The following is a 19,176-nucleotide window of genomic DNA, read 5'->3' on the forward strand; positions in this document are numbered from 1 at the left end:
GACAAAAGGAGGAATCAGGCCTGAGAGTAGCACATTGTGAGAGGTTCAGCCACTGTAGGAAACTGGCGATCTTTCTCCTCCCTCATTCATTCTTGTAGCCAAAGATTAGGTTTCATTATATTATTTGAGCTATGGGAAATAGAGGAAGAAAAGATACTTTTCAAGTAGGCTCTAAGATTTTAAATTTTATTTAAATGCCTTTTTATAGGAGGCAAGTAATCATCAGTTACTCAGTGATTTACACATCAGAGTGAGGCCATGATCTCTTTGGCTGTATAAACAAATGTGGCACAATGCTAATACTGGATTTCTCTTTTTCTGCAGTTTTAGTGGTAATTTTCTGTTATTTATTCCAGAGCGTATAATTTCAGGAAAACCACTCATTCAAAAGCACTAGCATTGGTTTTCCTGGGAAAAAACCCCAACAAAACAACAGAAATTTTCCATTAATTTGATTGCAAAAATTTCAACTCATGATATCTGTAATTTTTTGTTACCAGTAGTAGTTTGAAACTCTTTGGTAGAGAATTGATGAAGAACAATGAGATTCCTTGGTTGGGTGAACATTAATACCAATGAGAAGATGTCTTTGGTAGAGAATCTTACATATATACACTAAAGAATAAAATAAGAGTGTAGTTTTCTGAGATGGAAGTTTACAGAAATAATTGGAAGGGGACAAAAATCCCAAACCCAACACCATAAAAGCAGCAGAAATGATGAAAAAATAGTTAAGGTACAGAGATTGTGGGAGAAAACCTTGTCAACAGTACCTGAGGACCAAGTTATTCCATGCAGGGACAGAAGTGCATATGCAATAATAAAAAATTAAAAACAACTTAAAACTTAACTGTCATAATTATAATAATGTGATGTCTAAAATGTTAACTACTATGAAACATTTATTGTGTTTACTAGGTACACCTAGAATATATTAAAATAATAAATGATAAATATTTATGATATTATTCTATTCCCAACTGTAGAATTAATCTCATCACCCTGCTTGGACTGTTGGGTTTCCAGTATCATAGAGACAGGACTTGTGGAAATATTCAGAATTGAGAACTTTCTAAAAAGTAAATGCTGCTAACTGGCAGTATTTAACTCATAGAAAGGATTGCTCTATCTGGACTAATTATAATACTGCTTATTGGAATTATTCAGTGCTGAGAACGGTTTCATAAGGGAGGATAATAAAAATCCCAAATGATTTTATTGATGAAGAAACTCAAGTGTGGTAAGTGAAACTATTTGCTGTCATCTCAGAACCAAAGCCAGTAAACCACTATTTTTCCCATTGGAAATTTGCAAAATATACTTAAAATCTCCCAGCAATGCTGGTGCGCAGTTTGAAAATTGCTATGGTAGAAATGAAGTTTCTGAATGCCTTTGAAATACTTCTCTCAGCCTAGACGAAACTAGGGGCTAGAGCCACAGTTCTGGCTCTTCTCTTTCCTTCCTATTGCTACACTGTATTAGCAAGCAATAATTAATCTTAAAAATTTCTTTTGTTGTTTTTAATGGCTGCAGTTCTCCAGAAAGCAGTGTACACAACCACATATCTATGTAATGACTGTGAGAAGATATTAGTCCTTTCCATCTTGATTGAAGTAGGTAAATTCAGGGATCTCTTTTACCAATTTGTGATTAGCAATTTATGATCAGTTATGATCCAAGCTATAGAGCACTTAGGAAGCTCTTCTTTCTGTGTTCTGACTGGCTGTATCTGTATTTGTCAGACCTTTCTGTCCTTACAACTCTACTTGTTCAACTGTAAAAGCTCTGATGGATGCAATACTGCCAAGAATGGAAATTATCACAAAGAAAAAGAACACTTAGGGGAAATTTAATGCTCAAATCATCGTGGCCAGTAGTGTAGTAAGAAACTTGATTTATTGTTGAACACTTTTAGGGAGCTTAACTAATGAAAGTAGTTCTTACCGGAAAATAAATCCTGCTTGTGAATTACTCTGGATAATTATAGGTGTTTATTTGGCCCCAGACCAATCAGATAGGTTCGGTACAGCGCACAAGACAGAACTGTGAATTTACAGTACTGCTGCTCGTAACACTACATGGCTCACACGCCACCCCGTGGACAATCGTGGAAAATTTAGTATTTCTTTTTACTGCTCCTGGTAATTCATTCATATGCTTGCCACATTCTGGGAGAAATTTCTCTGATCTTCTTTTTTTTTTTTCTTTAGGATTATGTGCATCAGCTCTTTGGTGCTGTAATAGCCTTAGAGGAAAAGTTGCTACAATGGATAGAGAGCGTGTCAAACATTTTGATTCTATAGTGCCACAATGTTACGTGCCTTCTTTGATGTAGCAATGAGTTTCCTACATAAATGAAGCAGCTTTCTATGCATCCTTACTTAGTGCCAATGCTTTTCCTGATAGAACAACTTCTCACTGCTACTGTGTTAAAGTAGTGACAAGGAATTGGAGAATTACATTCGAAGATCTGAAACTTCCATTAGCAGCTTATTTTTATTGCCTTTCTTTTGTGTCAAACTTGTTAATAACACAAGATAGATTATAATTTTCTCTACTGAAATTGATTAACTTTGAATGATTTTTTTATAAGAGGAAAAAGAGCCATCTCTAATGGAGATCCACATTCTCTTATTTGTTGAGAACATATGCCAATAAACTTATCCACAGTAAGGACCATCTTCATGGACTAACTGAAGTCAGCAGTGATGTGCTGACAAAACCTGCTACTATCTGATTACTCTGGACTATAAAGTAGTAGATATTTCAGATTTTCTGTCAATATTGTTGTTCCATTGATACCACACCCAGTGTTCTGCAAAATTGTTATGTCTTAATAAGTTTGCTTTTGAAATGAGAAAAAAGAGCTAAGATATGGTGTATGTCACTAATGCTTGGGATGAGCAAAAATGGGAGAAGTGGACAAAAGGACAGTTCACAATGTTCATTTCAAAACACTGACATGGGGATGTCATAAATGGAACACATAAAATTTATAATTTCATTGTAATAGAGTTCAATACCTATCCACTGGGACGCATGCAGACAAAAGGCATGTATATGTTTTATAAATAACAGTAACATTTGAGTCTTCTTTTACTTGTACAATTTAAGAAACTTCCCTGAGAGAAGTCAGATTGCACTAGGAATAAGAAAAATCAACATCTTACAAGAACTGACTGATAGATGGTTCTAGACCAATTTTATTCCTATGCATTCCCTATTGATGTCAGAAACACTTGCGTAAGTAAGGATGACTAGAACAGAAGTAGGCATGTTGTAGAAGATGTAATTTTTAAAGTTTTAGTGATCCATTAAGATCAATTTTCCTTTTGTTGTATAAAACAGAACGCTTTTAACATTTTTTATATAAACATATTTTAAGATAATGGCAACAGTTAATTTTATTTACTTCTGATGAGAGTAAGAAGTTATTTAGTTTTATCAATCATTTTATACAGAGTCTTGCTCATACACTGCATGTTGTCAGAGGAGAATTTTCACTCTACAACAGATGTGTGCTGGAAATGTTCATCGATGTCTGCAAGATGCAGGGTGTCTACTAGTAATTTTTTCCCCTTTCATTTTACTACTCTTTGGTGACTAGTAAACTAGGGGGAAATTGGTTTTAGCACTGCACAGAAAGAAAATTTTTGACATTTCCTTGCAGTCAATGTGTAGAGCATTGTAGTGGTTTGGTCCAAAATACTCATTACTGTTTATCTTCTGTGAGATAAGAATTAGGAGAAACGCAAAGCAGGCACCAAACTTGAAAGAATATAAAGAAGTTTATTAACAGACCTAAAAGAGGGAAAAAAAAATTATACCATACCTTCAGAACTCTCCTCCTCCCCCGACCTTCCTCCCTTTTCCCACTGACAATGTTCAAAGACAACCCTTAAGATGTTCAGTCTGTTTACCACTTCCATAATAACCTTGTTCAGTCCATTTAGAAAGAGAAGTCTCTTCTTGCTCGTGCTATGAAAACATTATCACAACGAGACAGCCGCCCACTTCCAAATATTGTTCAGTCCATTTAGGAAGAGGAGTCTCTCTGCTCCCATGTGAGTCCCTTCCCCCAACTTGCAGCTTTTCCTGCAACTGCTTTCAAGGGTCCACTCTTGAAGATTTTTGGGATACAATTTTAAGGTTGAGCCGTTCAGAAACAAAAACAGAGGCCCTTCTCCTTCCCTGGGAGCAAAGGGTCTTCATCATCTTCATCGTTAGGACTATCTCTGGGAGCATCTCTAGGAACTGAGGTTTTCTCCTTTCCCATTTGGAGCAAAAGTCCTCATCAGGTTCATCTCTAGGAACTGAGGTTTTCTCCTTTCCCATTTGGAGCAAAAGTCCTCATTGCTTCCATCTCTCCCTGTCCAAACTTCTCATGAAATTACAGCAGCATCAGCATCTGCCTATCTCAGCACAGGTGCTTTTGCTTACGAGTTGAATGCTCCACCCCCCATATCTTCATGAAATTACAACGGGATACTCTGATATATCATAGCTTCACAACAGAATTTCAGCTTTAAGCATCTCCTCTTTCTCTTCCCTCAGGTTTTTAGCTCTTCACAGCAATAAAAGGGTTAATCTCACCTCGGCCTTGCAGCTGGAATGTTGCTTAACACAGTGGAGAGGGGGAAGAGCCAAGCTGATCCGGCTGCCCACAGCGAGGCAGTGGGGGAGTGTTCCACAGATGGAACAGGCCTGTCAGCTCCAGGATGGCCATGGCCTGGCCCAGCCTGGCTCGAGCAGGACCTGGGCCGGGCCCACGGGACCCCACTCGGGCCCCACAGCCACCTGTCCCAGCACTGGAAACGAGAGAGAGAGCTGGGGGGGGGTTGTCTATTCTTAAGTGTGGATCACAGAGGCGGTCACAACTTTAAGTGGCTTAGAGAATTGTCCATATTCAAACTGGCCAGCTGATAGGTTCTATCAGGTCATGGAAGCTGTTAGAAGAACATCACTTCTGAGACTCAGCTTCCTAACCTATGACAAGCATATACATGCTTTTGAGTTAAATCCAGCCCACCTTCTCAAATGCTTGCACTTCTGTGTCTGGTGAAATCTTTAGTCACAAGCAGTTGATGTAATAGAACGGTATTGGAAGGAAATGGTTAAAAATGGAAGAATGGTGAGGAGGACAGTAAATGTGCTCAACTGACCTTGCAGGTGGGAATGCCAAGAATTTCAGGGTGAGAAACCTCCATTTATTATATCTAGTGGTGTTCATCTTCTGCCTGTTTCAAAAAGTAGAGTGCCTGTGTAGAGATAACATACTCTTACAGACATGCTTGAGCCTCCTGCTGGGAGAGTGAGATCGAAGGCTCAGAGGTTATGGAAGCACAACCTTGTGATAAACTGTGTATGCATGGAGCATTTTGATATATTGGGGTAGGCAGTGCCCCCCCTGCCCAGGAGGATGAACTGAGCCTAATGGATCTGGGTCTCTGTGCCCCCCCTGCCCCTAGGATGACCTGAGCCTAATGGAGCCTGCATCCCCGTGTGTCTCTGCTGCCCGGCGTTGTTAGAGAGGTAATGAAATAAATCTCCTCTTTTCATTTCAGCCCTGGTTTGGTGCTCACCCTGGCTACCTGTATGTGGCAATTCACAGAAACATCTAATCTATTCAAACAGTTTCAGCTATGGGATTTGTTTGGTTTAGTCTGGACTTTTTCCTGCTCTGGTGAACCGTGGACAAAGAAACATCCTTTTGGGGATGCAGAATTGTTGGACACCATATTGAGCAGGCTTAGGATGATTCTCAGGAGGAAACTAACACAGATCCCTAATTCCTCACCAAAGGCTGCTTGGTTCTAGTAGGGTACCTAGGTTTATGACCAGATGTATTATACATTTTGCTGCCTCTAGTTTACACAGTTAAAAGTGATGAGAAATCAACAATATTACAGTGTATGGAGAGCATATCCTTTTCCAATACTATCATTTTTTAGTGAGGGGAGAGCATGTTTGTTTTACATGAAGATTGAAGACACAACAAAATTGTATGATTATTTCTATCGCTGTCATGAAAGGAGTCAAATCCTATCTGAGAGACTTGAGATACAGGCTAAATTGTATAACCTCTCACCCTGTCCCTTTCCTACCTGTGGTTGCACAGAACATCCACAATAAATATGGGTACCTTAATGTATTAATAAATATATATGTAATATAGCAAGAACAGGGAAGAAGAGCTTATGAGCAGATTCTGTGCTCCACATATACCAAATTCTGCATGCATTGGCAACACAAAAAGTTATAATTTTGAAGTAAAATAAAATTTGTCATTTACTGCATAAATACTTCATGGATATTTTCCCCAGTGACATTTGTAGAATGGGGCTGCAATCCCTCATCCATCCTCTGTGACAGAACAGGATGAAAGTATTTTTGCCAAGAATGTGTAATAAGAATTTTGTTTCCGGTTTTCATGGAAAACACAGTTACTCAGAGTAATTCAAGAAACTTTTACTTGGGAGGTTCATGCTCTAGTACAGTTAAGGCAAACTGCAGGAAAAAAACTACTGAACACAATACAAAATTTTTTTTAGAGTTTTCATAAAATTTTACATTTCTATCTGCTTTACCATGTAGTAATTGAATTTCTCTTGTCCATAGACCCTAGCTGACATGTATATAAGGTGAATGCCACCAGTGACCAGATGAGTCAGAGGAGTCATTTCTCCCTTGCTCTAAATATTAAGGCACCTACATGAACTAATAAATCACTCAGGAGCAGGAAAGCTGAATTCTGTGCGAAAAGTTTTTTACTTTGACACTTGAAAAATACAAAGTTTTGGCTTCCAAATAAATTAAAGTCTGATCCTACTGTTTTCACCATGCCTTACCCGATACTAATGTCTTCCTTTGAAATGAATAGTAGTGACAGAAATGTTGATTGGATACCCTGGAAGGGTGGACTGAGATGTTTAAGAAAGGATATATGTAGAACTTTGTGTAACAGGAAGACAGCATAGTTCTCATGTGAAACATACAACTGAAGCATCATTCTCTAAGCATGATAATTTACACAAAAGCAAATTACCTAGAAAGTGTCAGTTTCTGCTGAGGATAAGATTAAGACATATGAGGAGTTAAACCAGTTTGTGTTAATTTCCAGAAAGACAAGAAGGGTTTTCTGTACAAGTGCGGTTCTACTTTTCTATAAGTGTACATGCTGTTGTGTTTCTTGAATTGTAACCATAATCACTGTTTTGACATTTTTAGGGTCAAACCAATACAAAACCCCAAAGGCTCCCATTTTTCCCCCTGATGTCTTTGAAAAGACACCTGTGCCTGTATTATTATAAATAGTAATAAGCCCATTTTATTTAAGCCCATTTTTCCACCCATATTCCGACCAGACATTTAAATGTTTAACAATTTGTCTTGGTATTAATCTGCCTGGGACTTAAGAACAATTTCTAGATAAAGGGAAATGTTAGCACATGAGCAAATGCATGTAAGCCATCATAAAGATATTTTGGCTGAAAATTCAAAGAAGGTTCTTGATCATTAGAATGTTCTGATTCAATTTTCCAAAAGGAAAAATAATATGAAAAAAAGAAATTTTAAGGTGGAATTCTTGAAACCAGAAGGGGTTGAAATTGATAGATTTCTGGTCTTTGATTCCTATCAGGAAATTATTGTCCTGCATATGGTCTTATAGGATTTTTCCACCATCTATCAGCCTTATTACTTTCTGGGTAACTAAATTTATGGTGGGTCTGGATATGTGTCAGTTTTTCTCAGTGCCAGTAAGTGACAGATCCACAGAGCAGACTTCTTATTCAGTAATCAAGCTTAATGTTAAGATGGAGCTGACCAAGTAAGAAATGTGTGTGTTTTCCAGAGAGACTGGAGAATAGAGCTAGACAGCCAGTTATCATGGAGCGTTTTCCCGAGCACTATCATAAACTATGTCAGTAAGATATAAGCAAGACAATATAAGCTCTACAGGATCACAGATTGAGCCCAGCTCACCATGAAGCCAGTGAGGGACTTGGCCATTGACAATAAAAGGAAGGCAGAGTAGACTGTGAAAGGCAAACTGATCCAAATGCTTGCTCCGTACAGCAAGCATTGGCTCAGTGTGAGTAAAGAGCTGTGATTTTGTTTAGGTATAACAGCGAATGTCAACCAAACACCTTTCCCAGCTGTCAAAGCAATTTGGAAATACCATGAGTATTATCCTTATATGCATACACAAGATTTTAATTGCTTTTCTCTTGGATAGGCTGGAGAAGGAGAAGTGACTGAGCATATCTAGCCTGTCACCAGAAAATGAAGGAAGGGTTTACTGTGCATCCAGGGAAGTGAAAATTCTTCTGATCTATAACTGTCAGGACAGCAGGGAAGGGTTGACTTTGGAGTCTAGTTAGGGAATCAAATTGTTATGTTTTTTTGTTGTTCAGCAATTCCTCAGAGCCAAGGATTTATTTTCTTCAGTTCTTTTATGTTTTACTTTGAGAGTTGATGATAAATAAACGGAAATGTTGGAAGACCTCTTCAGGAGAGAGCAGTCTGCCACATAGACTGGTATAGCACAACATTTGGGTTTCTGAAAGAAGAGGCAAAGACCAAGGAATTTTCCTTTGTTCCCATTTTGGAAGTAAAGTAGAGATTATAATTAAACTTTTCTCAAAAGCTAGTAGCAGAGCACACATGATCTCCTTGAATAGATTATTTTCTTAAAAAAAAAAAAAAGTCTTTTTTTTTCTTCATTTAGATGATTTGCAATGTGTTATTCCAATGAAAAATCTGCTACTGTAAGTGGGACCAAGCCATACAAAAATGACCATATTAATGCTTTTTCCACCCAGTATGTGCATTAATTACAGGGAATTCCTTCGTTTTGATGGTTCTTAAATTGCTATCATGATTAGATTCAATTAGAAGCTAGACATCTATGATAAAATGAAAGAGAAAAAAATAGACAGAAAAACAAGGAAAAGCCAGCACAACTGCCTTTCTCCTTTAGTTTCTTTTATGAGCTGCAAAACCATAGAGTACATACTATTTTTACTGCTAAATGCAGTATTTTTGATTTGTCCAATGATCATATTTTTACTTCATATCTGCTATTTTTTTTGTGAAGTCTCCTTACTTTTGTGGAGTTTTGGGGTTTCTTAATTATAATTATTATTGCTATTAATGTAATTTCTGTCTAACTAAAAAATTTTAGGCTTGGTGTTAACTAGCAAATTTAAAATCTGGACCATTCTTATTAGGCTACGGCACTTGAAGCACCTTGCTATGCAAGCTGCTTCACAATTCTTCACAGGATGCTTCTGTTCTGAGGCCCATGTTTCACTGTCTGCAGCTGTGCCAGGTACTCAAGGATCTTACTGTAGTTAAAGGAGAGGAACTTTAATGGTGCTTGACTCATCTGATCATGTGTAAACGTCTAGTTTAGAGTAGTAACATGACTCTTACCTGAGATGATACTGGCAATACTGACTAGCTCTCTGTCAAGAGTAAAGGGAGACTAAAGTGACAAGTTCAAAGTTAGATGTCTATATTCAGCTGAACTATTCCTTGATTTGTGAGTGAGAAAGATGCTATCCTTTTTTTCCTTCTAACCATTTACTTGTTGGAATTCTATAGACTGCTGGCTGAGCAGCAGAGCGAATATTACAGCAATCAAGGTTTGAAATAAAACCAAGGTAAACTGAGCTGAACACTAATGAACAAAAGATGCACTTGTTCTGGGAGGAACAGATTTTTCAATCTGAGTTGTCAAAATATCCCCTTTGAGTGTATCTATAAATGGTGTAGGTTCTTCTGAAGCATCATCAGAGCTGTCACTTTTGCAGATAGCTGGCTTGAAAGAAGTGTGACTGAGACATGTCCTGGAACTGATGCACAGTGGGTTAAAATTTTGCTGCTGCACAACCTCTAAGCAAGGAGTCCACAAGCTGATGGAGAAGTGGCTATATGAATGGAGAGCACCTAGAAAATAGGTTTTGTTGTATTTACAGCTTTTCAGAATGTTAATGACATATCCTACCACTCTCATATAGAATGGTCTTTGCTAGAGGTAGAAGTGGAAAGAACTAAATTGCTGCTGTAAGATGGGTGAGTATAAATAGTGTTTCAGTCTTTTGTTTGCATAAAAAATTCTCCTACATTAGCAGGCATGTCTGTGGGCAGAACAATGAGACCTTACTTCCACATGAAGTTGGAAACAGTAGGATTCAGTGCTTTTATCACAGCAGCACTCATAATTAGATTGCATTCCTTTTCGTTCTTAAGAGATTGCATTCTTCTTGGTTCTAAATATTTACCACAGTTAAAGGTCTTTTTAAAGTGGAAATAAAATAGCTTGCTCTTCATCTTTCTTTTGCAGAGTACAGCCCTACAGACTTCAACATATTTCAAGGTTTTTGGCTGGGATACTGAAGATCTTTCAGTGTTCAAAAGTTACAAGTGGTTCTATTAAATTCCTCTCTCCACTCAAGTAATTTCTACGAAATGCAGAAATTTCTACAAAATAACACTCTATCTATCACTTTTGAATGATGCACAACAAAAATGTGTGTACTCTGTAAATTATGAACATTTATACTACTAGTTCCATCTAGTTCACCTATAACTCTATCATGCTTTTTTATGGGTAGCAAAAGGCATTAGCTTGTTAGCTGCAGTCATCATGTTCCTTTGATTCCTTTTAAAGTACTTTCCACTTAGGTTCTTCTGGCTTTCCCTCTTAGAGTGCATTTCTGATGATTAAATCTTTCATACTCTCTTGTACTCTCTGCCATCTCCATCAAAGTACTAATGGAGCACTTTCAGTTCACTTGCCTTGATAGGGCAACCTGCCCTATAGGACAAGAGGCATAGCTCTTGCTGATTTGTCTGTCTGGCTTTAAAATCTTGTGTTTGGTCTCAGAGCCAGTGAATCTTTTTTGCAACAGTTGGAATATGGGTGATTTTGGACACTGCAAAGATTCCTGTTCTTGTTCTTTACATGAATATAATATTTACTTATCTTGTTGGGAAGATTAATTCAATATTTGTATGATGCTTTGAAATCCTTAGATGCTGTGGAGAATAAATTATGGTTCATTTATAAAATGCCACATTGTAGTGAGTAATTTACAGTAGTCTAAGCACCTTTTATTACTAATGCATTTAGAGCTAAAAATTCACCCGCTATTGTAGGACTTTGGTCTACCTAATGTAAGTTTTCCTAATTTTTAATTATGAGATAAGACAATAAGATAAGATCAAGAAGTATGTCCTTTATAAAATACATGTATTTTTAAAAGTTTAATACTTTCTAAAAACTGGAAAGGGTCCGAAAGCTAAGTGATTTTTATGTAGCCATACCTCACAGAAAGTATCTCCAAGTCACCCTGTATTTCTTTAATATTGTGAGAAGGATGTGTGTTTGAGAGGAAAAGGGAGTTTACCTTGGAGATAAATCTGGGCAACTGATATGACTTGGGTGGTCTCTTCCAGTCTTGCTTTCTTATGAATGAAGACTATCCAGAGCATATTTTAATAATAAGCTTGTTCTCTATAATAGATATTTGCAGTTTGCTTTATATGTACATGCCTTATTAAACAAATAACATTAATTTTTTATTTGTGTGAGTGAGTGGTACTTACACATACATACACAGTGATATATATTCTGGGCTCCAGGAGATAATAGAACTCTATGATGGGCTGGTACTCAATCCCGTGATATGTAAAAAGGGCAGCTTACCCACAGGCTTCTTCACAATTCTGTGGTCTCTAATACCAGATCAATTTTTGGAGTGTTTTTTTTAAAACCCTCCTGCCTTGGTCAGGGAGACTTCTGGTCTCCAAACTAGAGGAAACATGCTCAAAAAGTCTTTCACATGACACAAGAGTGGATGGCACATTCAGAGTGCATTGTTGTAGTTGTTGCAATGTCATCACATACAGGGTTATTATGGTCTCTTTTAGTTTGCTGTGTACGCTGACAGTCTGGCTGCACCTCTCCTACTGCTGTGTAGCAGGGAACATGAGAGTGTATTGCGTTGAACTATTGATTGTAGAAAAGACTTTAAAATCGTGTATTTGATTAGATGTTTCCTAACTCCAGACAATAAACCCAGGCTGTTTTGCAATGTATAGATTAAAATCTAGAGATGTTAAAATGAGAACATGGCTGCTTATAAATTAAGCTGAAGTGGTTTTTATGAGAGACCTCTGCACTATCAAATCTGCTGAGAGGCTGCACACCATAAAGGGTGGTCGCAGGTGTCGCTTCGTACATCAGAGAGCTCTTCATACTGTGTGCCTCCTAATAAGGCTTCCTGTTTGCTTTTGAGAACTCAGTGTGGAAGGAAGGATGGAAAAAAAGATCGTGGTACAGCCCTATAATTTATACTTTGACTTAATTCCCTTGTTACTACTACAGAAGTAATTTCATTCTCAGTTTCATCCTTCCAAAATGGCTACTGTGATATCAAGGGCAATCATGTGTGCTCACAATATCTGTGTGAGCACTTTTGTTGTACATGCATGTATGATTTTATTGTATACTACTGCAGTCTGCAGACTGGTTTACCTGAAAGAAGACCAGGAAGACTGGAGTGGGACTACTCTGAACAAGGAAAGAATAACCCACCTCTTTTTCAGGGCATAAGTAGTACAGTAGCTGCAATTTTTATCAATATGACAGTAACACAAATAGTGGTTTTCAGAACATCACACCTGCTAACACACGGTCTCCTTCACCAAAAACCTACACTGCCTATTATTCCATTTGAAGTAGGAGGGTTCGTGGCTGTAACGAAAACCTCCAAGTAGTGAATGGGAACATTCCTCAAGGCATGAGATAGAGTAGTTCCACTGTGAGCTGCAGGCTGATCTGATCTGTCTAGGCTCAGTTGAAGCCCTTGCACAGCTCAGAAACTCCACTAAAGCCCAAGGAGTTACTATGCTTGCGTAGCCACAGCAAGCGGCTTCCTAAAGTTAGCACAAAGCTCATCTAATTATTTCAGTTTGTTAAAAAGTGCCCAGGTTGCCAATCTTTGTACAATGGATGCTCTTAATGACAGACTTTTAGAAACTGGAAGCTTAGAGGAAAGGAAGAAAGGAAGAAAGGGAGAAAGGGAGAAAGGGAGAAAGAAAGAAAGAAAGGGAGAAAGAAAGAAAGGAAAGAAAGGAAAGAAAGGAAAGAAAGAAAGAGAAAGAAAGAAAGAAAGAAAGGAAAGAAAGGAAAGAAAGAAAGAAAAAGAAAGAAAGAAAGAAAGAAAGAAAGGAAAGAAAGAAAGAAAAGAAAGAAAGAAAGAAAGAAAGAAAGAAAGAAGAAAAAGAAAGAAAAAGAAAGAAAAGAAAGAAAAAGAAAGAAAGAAAGAAAGAGAAAGAAAGAAAGAAAGAAAGAAAGAAGGAAAGAAAGAAAGAAAAAGAAAGAGAAAGAAAGAAAGAAAGAAAAAGAAAGAAGGAAAGAAAGAAAGAAAGAAAGAAAAAGAAAGAAGGAAAGGAAGAAAGAAAGAAAGAAAGAAAGAAAGAGAAAGAAAGAAAGAAAGAAAGAAAGAAAGAAAAACACAGGAACACACAGGATACATAGGAAATTATCTGACAGACAGGTGTGCAGACAGGCAAAGCAATATGCATTTAAGTATAATTGTATTTGGGTAGTATGGAGGAGCTTCAGCCATGACTGACACCCTGCTCTGTACTAGATGCACTGTAGTCACTTAATAAAAGGCAGTTCTTGAGTCATAATAAAGAATTACTGGAGCTTCCTGTTTAACTGAAGCACCAAGTACCTTACCACAATCAATTGTAAGAAAGAATTTATAACATGGTTCAAGAGGACTCTGGATACTTCTTATATGAGATAGAGTACATGGTAGTATTTTAAAGTACTTTTATGGTCAAGTATCCATATGTTATCTGTAGTAGGAGATGAAGATAACTGGTTTATTAGTGTGGTAATTGAGACTGAATGATGTGGACAATATAAGAGGGAGGCAAATATATATTTACTCAGAATGCTTAAATGCTTCAGTAACTTTAGTCCATTACTCTGCTAACCTCTTCCAATCTGTTAAATATGTATTGAGTAGATAATGAGGCTATATTCTCGGTAACACAAATTATTTAAAGTAAAGCAGTGGTTTAAAGCTACTACTTGTGAATTATTCCAAAACCTTTCCCAAAGAAGTTCCCAAGATGAGGGCTGTAGATCACTGTCAGTTTAAGGGAATAAATTGTGTTAGATTATGCTGGCTCTTTCCCATGTTTTCAGCTGCTAATTTGCATTAAAATATGGCTAAAAATACACTAATTTTTCACAAATATTACTTCACTGTGGAAGTATTTACTGTATTCTCCAAAGTGTTGCTATGTACTTGTCTTGAAAAAGCCTTCAAGTCACATGAAGTCTCTTAATCCAGACATAAATGATAGTCTAAGAAGAGCCAACAGTCTCTTCTCTGGCATTTACCTTGCAGGCTGTGCATTAGTGAAAGGATGCCTTTCTCCTGCCCCACAAATAGCAGATGGAAATGTTCCAGATTGATTTTGATTTCTCCTTTAAAGGTGACTGAAGTATCTTCAACATAATTGCAATAGCTTTTGAAAATATTACTATAATTCACTTTCTGTGTTCTTTTTCAATATAGACCTTCTCTTATGCATCCATGGATTGCCTATGAAATGGTCCAAACTGAATTAAGAAGAAAAACTGAGACCAGATGTGGCGAGGAAAGGAATTAACTATAACACTGTTATGTTAATGAAATTTGAAGTTTGGTTTAGCAAAAAGATATCTTCTTTTAGCAAGCCTTTTCTTTCTTTATATGGACTTAAATGATGCATCTAGACAATTATTTAACCCTAGAATCACAGAATCTGCTGAGTTGGAATGGATCCACAAGGATCATCAAGTCCAACTCTTCGTCCAGCACAGGACACCCCAAGAGTCACACCATGTGCCTGAGAGCATTGTCCAAATACTTCTTGAACTCTGTCAGGCTTGGTGCTGTGACCACTTCCCTGGGGAGCCTGTTCCAGTGCCCAACCACCCTCTGGGTGAAGAACCTTTTTCCTCATATGCAAACTAAACCACCCCAACTCAGCTTCATCCATTCCCTTGGGTCCTGTCACTGGTCACAAGAGTGAAGCTATCTGTACCTGTCCCTCTGCTTCCCCTTCTGACAGTGTTGAAGACCACAATGAGGTCTCCTCTGAGGCTTCTCTTCTCCAGGCTGAACAAACCAAGTGACCTCAACTGCTCCTCATAATTGTTTGTCAATTTTTTTCATTATGCAGTGTAGATTAATAGAGATCAAGATACTACAAAAGAAATTTCTAAAGGTAGATGCTGTCTTAAGCACATGGTTAGACTACAAAAGATAGAGGGGCATGAAGCTGAAAGCTCCTGAACATCTTCAATTTCTTTTGATGTCTGTATAAATACATATTTTCATTTCTTTTATCTGCTTGTTTTAATACAACTACAATAATTAACTGATGGTCAAGCCAAAATGCGCTCACTTCAAACTATAATGCTATGTTTTTAGCTGCGTAAAGCAAGAAGATAATGTCTCTTTTCTGCCAATACACCTTCATCTTCCTTTTCAGCTGCATTAAGATTAGGAAGGACTTTCCTTGCATTCTTAGAAAATAAATATTTTCTTCAGGTCTTTACAGCATCTCATAGGCAGATGGATCCCAATTTTCATGTGATCTCTTTCTCACTCAGAGAAATACCCATGAGTATCAACAAACCCAGTAGAAAACTCCATTTTCTTGATAAACCTGAGACTTCCTTCAGGCATAGAGCTGTCCATTGTCCGGCATTTCATTCTGTGCATGTGATCATAAAGCCTTGTTTGGTCATAACTTGAAATACATTGCATTTGGCTTTCCTGTGTTAAGTCCTCATATTTAACATTCTTAACATTTAACATTGCATGGAAATTCTGCTATGGATAATTTTTAGAGCTCTATACCATGCAAGAGGGCTGGGGCAACCAAAAATATAAAAGGAAAACTATTTTAAAATGGTGGTTTGTTAGGCATAAAGAAACTTGCTGTTTATTTTCCAGTATTAATTCAAAACTTGCATGTCCTTTTTCAAGTTGGCTCATTTTCTTCTGTGGCCCCAACTGATCACTTTATCGAATGCCATTCAGTCCTGCCAGTGTTTAAAATTCTTAATTATCCTTTCTAGCCTTCTGACATTGTGTTTTCCTTCTTGACATTCACATATTGTAAATATAGCTCTATCCAGGATGAATTCCATTTAGCAGACATTGCTTGACAGCTCTAGTAAATTCAGAATGATCTATTCATTCATCAATATGCGTGTACAATTTCCATTAAGCTCAATAAAATTTGTGTACAGCTGTAATAATTGGAGTCTTTTAACACTGTAGTGTCTTACTAATTGCCAGGGAGGTTTCACCAGTAAACTGAGATATCTCTCTACTTTTTAAGGCTCTAGGAGTGTTGAAGTGATCATAGGCACTGGTGAGGCTGCACCTCAAATTCTATGGCTGGTTTTGTGGCCCTCACTACAAAAAAGATATTGGGGTGCTGGAGCATTTCTAGAGAAGGCCTGGTTAAGGGTCTAGAGAGTAAGTCGTCTGAGGCGCAGCTGAGGGAAGTGTTTAGCCCAGACAAAAGGAGGCTCAGGGGAGACCTTACCACTCTCTACAATTCCCTGAAAGGAGGTTGTAGCCAGTTGGGGATCAGTCCCTTCTCCCAAGTATAAAAGCAATAGAACAAGAGGAAATGGCCACAAATTGCAACAGAGGAGGTTTAGATCAGATAGTGAGAAAAAAATTCTTCATGAAAAGGGTTGCCAAGGATTGGAACAGACTGCCCTAGGAAGTGGTCAAGTCACCATCCCTGGAAATATTTAAAGGTGTAGATGTGGCACTTTAGGACATGGTTTAGTGGTGGCCTTGGCAGTGCTGGGCTAGTGTTGGACTTGACAATCTTAAAGGTCTTTTCCAACCTAAGAAATTATATATTTTATGATTTGAAAAATAAAAACAAGGAACACTCAATTTTCTTATGGGAGTAGCTTTGATGGAAGATCCTCCTTCTGCACCTCTTGGCTGGTGTGTCTGTCCCAGTCTGCTATGACACTTTCCTAACCTATAGAGTACACGTCCCTGTTGGCCCAAGCTGCAAACACTTGACGGTTGCAGGATAAGGGTGCTAAAGCTTGTAGTTGCTCTGGTGAGACCACAGGTGTGTCTCACCGCTTGCTTAGAAACATCGTCACATTTACACTCTGGAAAGGAAAGGTTAGGAGAAAAAGTAGAAGCATCTAATAGCTTCATATTGTGGCCTAACACAATTTGACCATGTTTTCGTTGCAAAGGTTAATATATTCAACTTGGATTTGTTGAATCATGTAAAGTAATATTTCACAATATGCTCCAGGAAAAAAAAAAAAGTGTATATATATGGTTAGCTTGTTTTATAGAACTAAAGAATGCCTGAAGATCTTTGTAATGATTTTTGTGTGACAGAATCAGTCAAAGTTAATGATGTTGCAGGCCTCAGTTGTGGTTATATTAAAAATAATTGCATTACCCTTGCACAACTCATTTCTGTTGCTATATAGTTTAAATATTTGATGCAGTTTTTAAGGACTGATCCTATTCTGAGGTGGGGAAAAATGCAGTAATCTGTGCCATTTCTTCTGTCTCAAACCACAACAAAATTTTCTACTCTCACCATTATTGAGATATTCTCCAATCAGCCTTCTGAATCTTCCTGTTTTGAATTATTTTTCTTATCCCTTATGGCTGTTTTTTTAAATGTCTACCTGCTTATGATCAATTTGAGTACATTTTTGAAGACCCCAATCATCATGTTAAACAAGCGTGAAGTTTGAACAACTAAAATCAAGTCAAGGGAAGTCAAAGTTTTTGTCCTGTGGAGGACTTCATGAGCTGGGTCATATGCAGGTATAGATGTATAGAAGTGTGAATGGGTGATGTGCGAGTATGTTTTTCGTTGTGTTTACTGGAAGAGCCTTAAGAAGCAGAAATTTTGTTTGAAAAATGGTCTGCTGAGCCTTTAAGTACTTACTCACAGAAGCTGTTTATCACTTATTCAAGTGAATTATAAAGGCCAATGAATACCAAAAGGGTTTCAAGAACTCAGAATGAGAGTGGTAGAAATTTTTGCATGTCATAGTCAGAAGTTTTTCTTTTTCCATTAATATATGCAGTCAGTTTGTGATACTATTTCAGCTCTATAACTTCAGCTAAAGTTGAAGAAAGTAAAGTTGAAGAAAAGAAAGTAAAGAAAGCTAAAGTAAAGAAAATGTAGGTTACAAACTTAAAAAATTGTGTAGGAGGGGAATAGAAGACATGAACAAGAAAGAAGTTATGGAAAGAGGCAATTTTGAACTAATTTAATGACACTAATTAATATTTGATTCTTAGTTAATTCCCAAAAAACTCACATATCCTAATGATTACTGGACATCAAAATGTATCTGTGGGTTATAAGGAAAGGGAAGGGTATTGCCAAGAGCTCAGGATGATGCAGGGAAGAGGTAACAGAGTCTCTATGGAAATATTTATTCTTTCAAAAACAGAGATAAGTATCATAAAACTAATCATTCATAGTGCACTTTTTCATTTCACATTTGCTGTAGACATATTGGCATTACTTCTGTGAAAGCATTTGAAATATTAATGTATTAATAGTCGATATGGATAAGGCAAGGGAGGAAAAGCCTCAAGGAGGAAAAATTAAGGCAGTTGGGCAAGATTACAGAAGCACTTTTCCCAGGCCTGGCATTTAAGCTTTGTCCTAGGCTGTGCTCAAACCTCTAGGCCACAGCTCTCCTGGGATATCACATATTACGTATGGATGAGCTTTCAAAGCGACCTAAAAGATAGGCACTGTACTCCCTCTGAAAGGCAACAGGATGGAGGATCCTAATATCCCAAGGCCTTCCTGAAAACCTCATCTTACACACGGTCTTAACCACTTCATCACAGTCACTAAATAACAGCAGGTACTTGTTAACAGCATGTGTATTAGTCACTGAAAATAATTTATCCCTGCTTTGAGGCTCCTCTAAAGAAATTATACCTCTCAATTTCTCAGCTTTCTCTATATAACACCTGAGAAATAATTGTTTTCATTTTTCTTTGCCTCATTGATTGTAAAATAAATAATCCATGAATAACTCCCTACCCTCATTATTCTAGC

This window comes from Corvus cornix, chromosome 2 (assembly GCF_000738735.6).
Source record: "Corvus cornix cornix isolate S_Up_H32 chromosome 2, ASM73873v5, whole genome shotgun sequence".
Taxonomy (NCBI): domain Eukaryota; kingdom Metazoa; phylum Chordata; class Aves; order Passeriformes; family Corvidae; genus Corvus; species Corvus cornix.